Source organism: Papio anubis, chromosome 9 (genome assembly GCF_008728515.1).
Source record: "Papio anubis isolate 15944 chromosome 9, Panubis1.0, whole genome shotgun sequence".
Classification (NCBI taxonomy): domain Eukaryota; kingdom Metazoa; phylum Chordata; class Mammalia; order Primates; family Cercopithecidae; genus Papio; species Papio anubis.
The window spans coordinates 70,261,473-70,271,195 of NC_044984.1; the positions used below are offsets into that span (position 1 = coordinate 70,261,473).

The 9,723-nt window shown below is 43.1% G+C and overlaps 2 pseudogenes across 1 annotated transcript; one reads left to right on the forward strand and one right to left on the reverse strand.

Annotated features, from left to right (window-relative positions):
• Nucleotides 1-1,083: 1,083 nt before the first annotated feature.
• On the reverse strand, nucleotides 1,084-1,750 carry LOC101009687 (annotated as a pseudogene). The gene has a single exon (XR_634837.4). The product of XR_634837.4 is annotated as a ubiquitin-conjugating enzyme E2 variant 1 pseudogene (transcript).
• Nucleotides 1,751-3,054: 1,304 nt separating this feature from the next.
• LOC110740807 lies at nucleotides 3,055-4,030 on the forward strand (annotated as a pseudogene).
• Nucleotides 4,031-9,723: the final 5,693 nt, after the last annotated feature.

Below are 9,723 nucleotides of genomic sequence, written 5' to 3' on the forward strand. Positions count from 1 at the left end.
ATTTATTCCTGCTTTTTTTCAGTCAGTCAATAAAACTTATTGGACATCTGCTACATACCAGGCACTGTCTTGAGCCTAAGTGAACATCAGAGAGGGGGCAACAGGTTTAAAAGCCAGCAGCTGTATAAAGAAGTGGGAGACGGAAGAGAGAGCAGAGAAGAAAGGAAAAAGGAATATGTCAGCATATTTCTTCTGTTACCAAAACACCAGGGGTTTGGTCTAGGTCTCATTGCTCTCTGCACTGAAAGCCAATCACTGAGACAAGGAGTACTGCCAGGGAAGAAGACTTATTCCAGTCCTGCATCTGAGGTGATGGGACGTTGGTCTCAAATCTATCTCCTCAACCAACTGAAAGTAGGGGTTGGTACAGCAAGGGAGAAACGTAACTGTGTGGAAAAATAGGAATTAGGGAGGAGTAAAGAAAAGGACTGGTCAACAGGAAGCTAGTGATCAGTTAGGCAATCATGTCCAGTGAGGGGTCTGGTGTCTCACTGTCTAGATGCAGTGACCTGGTGAGTTTCAGTTCCATAATACTATCTGGGGAGCTTGCTGGTTAGTTTCCTGAGAAAGGAACTCAGATAAGACAAATGTAACTTTCTCAAGTTTTAAGACTGGAAAGGTCAATTTTTATGTTTATCCAAAATAAACCATAAACATCAGTTCTATGAGACAACTGGGCCAGTTTCACTTCCAGCACAGAAGCCTCAATTTATTTTTTTGCCATAAATACCAATGAAGTTATAAGACACTAAGTGCTTAAAGGCAACTAGAAGAAGGTATGCTCTTTAAAAGTTGACTATTATTTAGCAGTTTTAGGTTAACAGCAAAATTAAATGGAAAGTAGAGATTTTCCATAGACCCTGCCTCCCACATGTGCTCAGCCTCCCCAACATCTTGCTTTGGGGTGGTACATTTGTTACAACTGATGAACCTACAGGGACATGTGTTTGTGTTTATTTTTCAATGGATGAAACTCATATATAACCATGATCATCAAAATACAAAATTGACATTTAATCTTTAGGATGTTTGACTAATCTGTTTCTCCCATTCTAACCCAATCTCTTAATCTTTTTTTTGTTGTTGTTATAGCACAACTTATATATTTCAAATGGACAAAAAATTAGTATCATTTACAGTATCTTAAATAAATTTCCTTTGAATGGGAGCTTCCTTTCCAGTACTTTGAGGTGTATAAGATGTATCTAGAAAATCTACTACTGTGGAAAATGAAGACTGCTTAAATCAAATGGGGGGGAAGGGGAAGGGCCTATTGTTTTTCTTTTTGATTAATTGCTGTAACACTGTCCTTTGGGTGGCTGAGGGAGTTTCATATTTTCTTTAGACATCATTAGGCGCCGAAGCTCTTGCAGGACAACTTTGATGCTATATGAATTCTGCCATTTTGCTAGCACTGATATGGCTCTTGGGTCCACCACTCCATTAGAACTATTTACTCCATTCATATTAATTTTTGTTACAAATCTTACAAAGGGGGGTGCTTCTGGGTATTTAGGTCCACATTCTATTTTAAGGCTGTATATTCGGTTTTCATAAATTGTTCTTGGAGGCCCAATTATCATCCCTGTCCATCTTGTAAGTGTCATGTCTTCGTCATCTTCCAGACTCCAGCTAACTGTGCCATCTTCTACTCCTTTCTGGCCTTCTTCAAGTTCTTCCAACAGTCGGAAATTGCGAGAGACTTTTACTCCCGAGCCCGTGGTGGCTGCCATCTTGCCTCAATGTTGCTTGAAGGCTGGCCCCTTCTTCACCGCCCTCCCCCCAATCTCTTAATCTATAAGGAACCAGAGAGAAAAGAAATATGACCCAAGCTGCTTCTGAAAGTCTGGGGATAAACTGGTAGACTACAGAGGCTCACATCAGGAGAAGAAAAAATCCCTTCAGCTACTGGAGTCTGAGCTACTTTCAGGTACTCTTTCTTCCAACTTTTCCCCTTCCTAACCCACTACTACAAAACACATATAGCCACACCAGACCAATCATGTTCAACTTTTATGTAACAAAGCTGTGAGTTGTTTTTCAGTCACCATGGACCCCCAGGTTGAAGGTCATGTAACCTGAGCATGCCCAGATGAACCAAGCATGCAACTATGGGGAAACCCAAGTGCTCCAATAGAGGAGCAGGAACAGGGGCTGTATTAAGGAGTAGACACTGCATGGCAGGATCCAGGATCCAATCATATTGAGTTCTGGCATCACCTCATTGCAAGATCCAATCAGATCACACCTCATTACCCTATGCTTATAAAACCTGACCCAGCCCCCAGCTCAGGAAGACATTTTTGAGCATTTCCTTCTGTCTCCTTGACAGTCAACTTACAATAGACTTTTCTCACTGCAAAAATCCAGTGCTTCAGTGTTTGGCTTTCCATTGTGCATGGGTATGTAAACCCAGTTTGGTGTGGTAATACACACACACACACACACACACACACACACACAGTATCATCTAACTTGGAGAGCCTCTGTAAGATCTTTCTTTAACCAGGAGGTTGAGGACCATTTTCTAAGACTCCTTTTAGACCCTTGATAATCCTAATTTAGCCAGTACCCCAAGATGGGAACAAGTACCATAGGGATTTTCAGAGCTAGGAGGCAACACACCTCCCACAACAGGATGTTGTAAATTCTCCAAAAGCATGCATTTTCAAACTACATATAACTTCCACCACCTAATCCACCAAGAATCAGATTCAGATACACCTCTGAAGTAGCTATCACTCTCTTTCCTTTAGAATCACTTCCCTGGTAAGGCACAGAAGTTAAGTGGAAGTTGCTGAAATAAAATGACATCCTGGCCGGGCGCGGTGGCTCAAGCCTGTAATCCCAGCACTTTGGGAGGCCGAGACGGGTGGATCACGAGGTCAGGAGATTGAGACCATCCTGGCTAACACGGTGAAACCCCGTCTCTACTAAAAAAAAATACAAAAAACTAGCCGGGCGAGGTGGCGGGCACCTGTAGTCCCAGCTACTCGGGAGGCTGAGGCAGGAGAATGGTGTAAACCCAGGAGGCGGAGCTTGCAGTGAGCTGAGATCCGGCCACTGCACCCCAGCCTGGGCCACAGAGCGAGACTCCGTCTCAAAAAAAAAAAAAACAAATAAAATGACATCCTAAGAATCTCTGTTCTAGAAATCACTATCCACAATACAAATGTAGAAAATTAAAATAAAATTAAAATATCAACATTTCTCCATTCATCTTACTACATACGCTAACCAAAATACTTTAATTAAAAGCTAAGTCACCTGAACCTGGCCAACCATGGTGAACCTGGGCCTGTCCTAGGTGGACCACACCATGGCTGCCAAGCACCCAGCACGAGCATGGCCTTTGGCTTGCAGATGTTCATTCAGAGGAAGTTTCCATATCCTTTGCAGTGGATCCTACTAGTGGCCGTGGTCTCCGGCTCTGTGCCAGCTATGGGGTAACAAGAGTGGAGTAGGAGAAATGCAACAACCTCTGGCTCTCCCTGGAGACCAGGCAGCTCCCCAAAGACGTGAGCACAGATCAGCAAAGCTAGGAGAGCTCTAGATAGGGCACAGAGGATTGGGGGCAGGAGGAGGAGTCCTGGAACACAGCCTTTATGACCCCCAATCCCAATCTGACCCTCCCCACACCCTAGGGTACCCCAACCATATCCTCTGTCCGCATGTGCGGCCAGGCCTGACAACCTGGGCCTGGTTGTCTGGCCTGCTGCTCCAACCTGGGACCTGCCCAGGAGGTTGGAGAAGAAAGGATTCTCCCTGGGGTGGTGGTTCTCCTCCAGGGTATTGGGACACATTATCTGCACTGCCAGCAGAGAGGGTGTGTCTGGGGCATAGGGTAGTAGGGGCTTGTGCACTTTGTCATTCCCTTTCTAACCCCTGGACCTCCAACAAGCCCAGGGTGACAGCTAGTGCTAGGAGTATGGAGTTAATAAATGGCTTATCTGCCAGGCACAGTGGTTTACACCTGTAATCCCAGCACTTTGGGAGGCCGAGGCAGGTGGATCACCTGAAGTCAAGAGTTCGAGACCACCCTGGCCAACATGGTGAAACCCTGTCTCTAATAAAAATACAAAAATTAGTCAGGCATGGTGGTGGGTGCCTGTAATCCCAGCTACTCGGGAGGCTGAGGTAGCAGAATCACTTGAACCCGGGAGGCATTGGTTGCAGTGAGCCGAGATGGCACCACTGCACTCCAGCCCGGGTGACAGAGTGAGACTCTGTCTCAAAAAAAATTAAATAAAAATAAAAATAAGCTAAATCTATATATTAAGTTAAAACCACAGTTTTTAAGCCTCATAATCAGTACTTATGCTTTAACATGATGAATATGCATGACTTAGATCCTAAAACATAGTAGAAGATTGGCTCTGTATTAGTCCGTTTTCACACTGCTAAAAGAACTATCTGAAACTGGGTAATTTATGAAGAAAAGAGGTTTAATTGACTCACAGTTGTACAGGCTTAACAGGAAGCATGACTGGGAAGCCTCAGGAAACTTACAATCATGGTGGAAGGCAAAGGGGAATCAAGGACCTTCTTCACATGGTGGTAGAGGAGAGAGAGAGAGCGAAGCGGGGAGTACCACACACTTTCAAACAACCAGATCTCATGAGAACTCAGTCACTATCACAGGAACAGCAAGGGGGAAGTTTGCCCCCATTCAATGAGACAAGAAAAATTAATATGAATTTGTATGAAGAGTAAAAAGAACTCTTTGATAGATTCCACCTACATTCAAAAACTTTGTTTTATTTATCAGAGATAATTCCAGCAAGGAATCCTATTTGAAGGTGTCATTGAGTTAAGAAAGAGGAAAACAAGGGCACAGTAAATATGTGCAATCTTCATTCAAATGCTAGTTTGTAATTCCAGTTCTCCTCTTCATGCTCTGCCTGACTTTTTTCTCCACTAGGTGGATAGATAGGGGTACTAGAGATAGTAACTCTTGTTAGGATTTGAGCTCAGAAATCAGGACTGGATCTAAGGTGGGAAACTATGTTCTAGACCCAGATGGACTACAAGCTTTGTGACATTGATTAAGTTGTCATCCCTTTGGTCAAAGATCCTTATTTTAAAAAGGAAGTGCTGTACCATATGATCTCTAGGGTTCCTTCCACACTTATAACCTCATTATCTGGGATTTCGAGGTATAACCAATCCAGGTGGTACACCAACCTGGGGCTTTCAATATTAAGGAATGTTCTAGAGAATTATAAATAGTCAATAAATATTTAAGTATACCATCTGCTATAGTTTGGATATGTGATCCTCCAAATCTCACGTTGAAATTTGATTCCTAATGTTGGAGGTGGAACCTAATGGGAGGCTGTTTGGATCATGGAAGCCGATACCTCATGAATCTCTTAGTGCCATCCTCACATTAATGAGTGAGTTCTCTATTATTTCCCCTCAAGAGTTTCTCCTAGTGCTGGTTAAAAAGAGTCTAACATCTTCCCTCTCTCTTGCTTCCTCTCTTTCCCTGTAATCTCTGCACACGCCAGCTCCCCTTCTCTTTCCACCACAAATGGAAGCAGCCTGAAGCCCTCACCAGAAACAGATACTGGCGTCATCCTTCTTGTTCAGTCTGAAGAACTGTGAGCCAAATAAACCTCTTCCATATATATATATATACACACACATATATATATATATATATATATACACACACACACACTTTGTTAGACAAGGCCTCACTCTGTCACCCAGGCTAGAATGCAGTGGCATGATCACAGCTCACCGCAGCCTCAACCTCCTGGGCTGAAATGATCCTCCCACCTCAGCTTCCCAAGTAGCTGAGACTATAGGCAGGCATCACCATGCCCAGCTAATAAAGCTCTCTTTTTTACTAAATTACCTAGTCTCAGGTATTCCTTAACAGCAACACATACAGACTAAGAAACCATCCTAAACAAAAAATTAGAGGCATGCTGTACCTGAAATTCTGACTCTGGTCATTTATCCCTTCTTAGCAGCAAGTAAATGCTCTCTAGTCAATTTTGGATAATGAGTTTCTCAATCCTATCATTTCAGTTTCCTGGTTCACTGTCAGTCATTGTCTTGTGTATGTTAAAAGACAATTAGTGACTCTCTCTACATTATTTAATATTTTCCTGAAAGGTCTCTGCTGTGCTGATTGCAAAACATGTAAAGTCTTTTCTTTTCACTCATGCCCTTCTTTTCTTGTCTCTTTTCCTTGCTATGTTTGTCCTGCATTTGTACATCCCATGTATAGCATTAATCTTGCTGCTACTGCTGTCCCTCCATATGTTTTCTTCCAGGGGGCTTTCATGTAGTGCTCAAGACACTGTACTGACTTATCCCTAAGACATCACCTCTCTGCACTGCCTACCCATTCCCATCTCTCCCTATACACATATTTATCTCAGGTCCTCTTATTCTATAAGCAAAGATTTCAGACCACCTGCTCTTAATGTCATTGATCACTTCTTAATTTAGCTAGATATCAGAAATTGGAGCCTCTAAGGCTAAATTCAGTCCATAGACATGTTATGTCTGCCCCACATTATATATATATATATATATATATATATTTTTTTTTTTTTTTTTTTTTTTTTTTTTTTTTGAGACAGAGTTTCGTTCTGTCGCCCAGGCTGGAGTGCAGTGGCCGGATCTCAGCTCACTGCAAGCTCCGCCTCCTGGGTTTATGCCATTCTCCTGCCTCAGCCTCCCAAGCAGCTGGGACTACAGGCACCCGCCACCTCGCCCGGCTAGTTTTTTAGTTTTTGTATTTTTTAGTAGAGACGGGGTTTCACTGTGTTAGCCAGGATGGTCTCGATCTCCTGACCTCGTGATCCGCCCATCTCGGCCTCCCAAAGTGCTGGGATTACAGGCTTGAGCCACCGCACCCGGCCCTGCCCCACATTATATTTTAACATCCACAAAAAGATCTAAATGTTTGTTCTTGCAGTCCTGGACCCAGGTTTACTGCAGCAATCAACTGGAGATGAGCACACCCTTCAGCTCACCACAATGCCCAGCCAAAGGCCAGGTGCCATTTATTCTCCCACTGGGCTGCTGCCTTCCCATAACTAACCCTGCTTTACATTCTACTTGGTCCCTGGGGGCATTTCAAGTCACCACCTGAGGTCTCCATGATGAGAGAACTTCATATTTACCTAGGAAAATTATATGTGGTCTAGGCAGAGTAAGACTGGCTTTCTGGGCAAGTGTTACCAGAAAGACCATGAGGAAATTGGAACTCAGACTTTCCAGATCTTTTACTATTTGAATCATCTTCAGAGACAGAACCTACTCTTTATCTAGAATGTGGCTTACTGAGCTAGAAGTGACATCTCTTAAATACACAAACATTAGGGAAGGATAATGACGGGAAAGGAAGGAAAAGGTGAAGGGAGAAAGAAATAATATCTATAGGGGACAAGGAATAATCTCCATATTAGTGATTTCAAAAATAAAGATTCCTTATACTTGCCAAAATGACATGCAAATATATAATAAAGCCCACTAAAAACATAGGCTCTGTCCTTTAGGTGGTTTTTTGCTTTGTTTTGTTTTGTTTTTTGAGATGGAATCTCACTCTGTCGCCCAGGCTGATCTTGGCTCACTACAACCTCTGCCTCCGGGGTTGGAGCAATTCTCCTGCCTCAGCTTCTCGAGTAGTTGGGATTACAGGTGTGCGCCACCACACCCAGCTAATTTTTGTATTTTTAGTAGAGATGGGGTTCCGCCATGTTGGCCAGGCTGGTCTTGAACTCCTGACCTCAGGTGATCCACCGCCTCAGCCTCCCAGAGTGCTGGGATTACAGGCCCTCTTGAGCCACAGTGCCTAGCCTGTCCTTTAGCTTTAACACATCAAAGCAAACCTGGGATAGATATGAGCAAACTTACTTTTCTTTCCTTGCTTTTAAATCAAGTTTAAGTGAATATTTATATTTACTAGGCACAGAATTAGCATGTGTTTCTACTCTCCACTCATGGGCCTGTGGAAGACATCACTAATAGTTTGGGACATCATTCCACACTGAATCTCATAAGCCTTTAAATTCTACTCAATGTATGATACTGGACAGCCTAACATCTGTAGCTGGCTAGCAAGATGAAGCTGCTTCTCTACCTGGCCCTAAGAGCCTTGTGACACCTTCCCAACACTAAGGAACAGCTCCCTAATATGTGTCATAGCGGAGATATAGTAGAAGGGAACACTGGGGGAAAACCAGTAAGAAATGTAAACTGAGGAAGACAAAGACAGGTTTTCCCTGTACCTTTCTGTAAAGGAAAGTTAGATGCTTTCTAACTTTCAGTTAAGAACAGTCAAATCTTTTTTTCCCTTGACATGCCTGATTCATGGATATGGCTAGGTTTATGTCTAGTTATACTCAGATAACTAATTGTCTCAAGTGTCTTAAGTGTCTGGTTGATGGCTGAAAGTAAGCTCCAGGGATAAGTGGTCTCTCAAGGAGTAGATTGTGGGATGGAGAGGCAGAAGGCTGCCAAGGTACTATAGCTATGTCTATGCAATTCATATGATCTCCACCACCTTATACCTCCATGCCCACTCACCCATGAGGCAGGGGGCATTTATATTTAAAAGAGACCTATCTATAGCTGCAAAGGTTAATCTCAAATATGTATCTTGGCAGACAAAGGTGAAGAGAGACTTGTGGAGGAAGCCATTGTAAAACCACATAACAGAAATCACCACTTATTCCTCCTAAGCTTGTCATGCATGTAGACATGAAAAAGACCAACCCAACCCTCAGTACTATGTGAGGTTGCTGATTCAAATTCAGCTAACACTTATTATCTTATTAACTGCCTTGCATTGTAGCAGAGGCTTTTTTATCAATCATTTTATTTAATTCTCAAAACAACCCTATGTGCTAAGTCTTCTTAGAGCACATTATTCGGATGGTAATTTTGAGGTTGCCCAGTTAATCAGTAGCACAATTCTCAGCATGCAGCATGTAATCCTAAAATCAGCTTTGAATAGAGGTGACCCACTGGTAACCAAAGTGTCCTATCAACTCATAGATAGTCACCTGGGCTCACACAGTTTTTTTAATGTAGTGCCACATTTTAAATCTGACATATTGGCCAGGCACAGTGGCTCATGCCTGTAACCCCAGCACTTTGGGAGGCCAAGGTGGGTGGATCACAAGGTCAGGAGTTCAAGACAAGCCTGGCCAGGATGCTGAAATCCCGTCTCTACTAAAAATACAAAAATTAGCCTGGTGTGGTGGCACTCGCCTGTAAGCCCAACTACCTGGGAGGCTGAGGCAAGAGAATCACTTGAACCTGGGAGGTGGGGGTTGCAATGAGCCAAGATCACACCACGGCACTCCAGCCTGGGTGACAGAGGAAGACTCCATCTCAAAAAAAAAAAAAATCTGACATATATCCTTTAAAATATCAGGTTCCTCATTTCTTTTGAAAAGTGAGATAACCCAGTAACACTAGGCCCACATATCGACAACTAACTGGAGCTAAAGAGAAAGCAGCTGACTTGATCACACACACACACACAGATACACACACACACACCCCTACACTCTGTGAATGCACACTCAATAAATAAAACTGCCTCACTCAGTACACAACCAGCCTGGCTCCTGGCCATAGAATATACCTTTGTTCTTTGCTTATCCCGAACTTTAATTTAGTTCATCCTCCACTAATTTCCTACTAGGAGTCAACTGTTCACACTTATTCTCACTTCTTTTCAAAGTCCTCTTT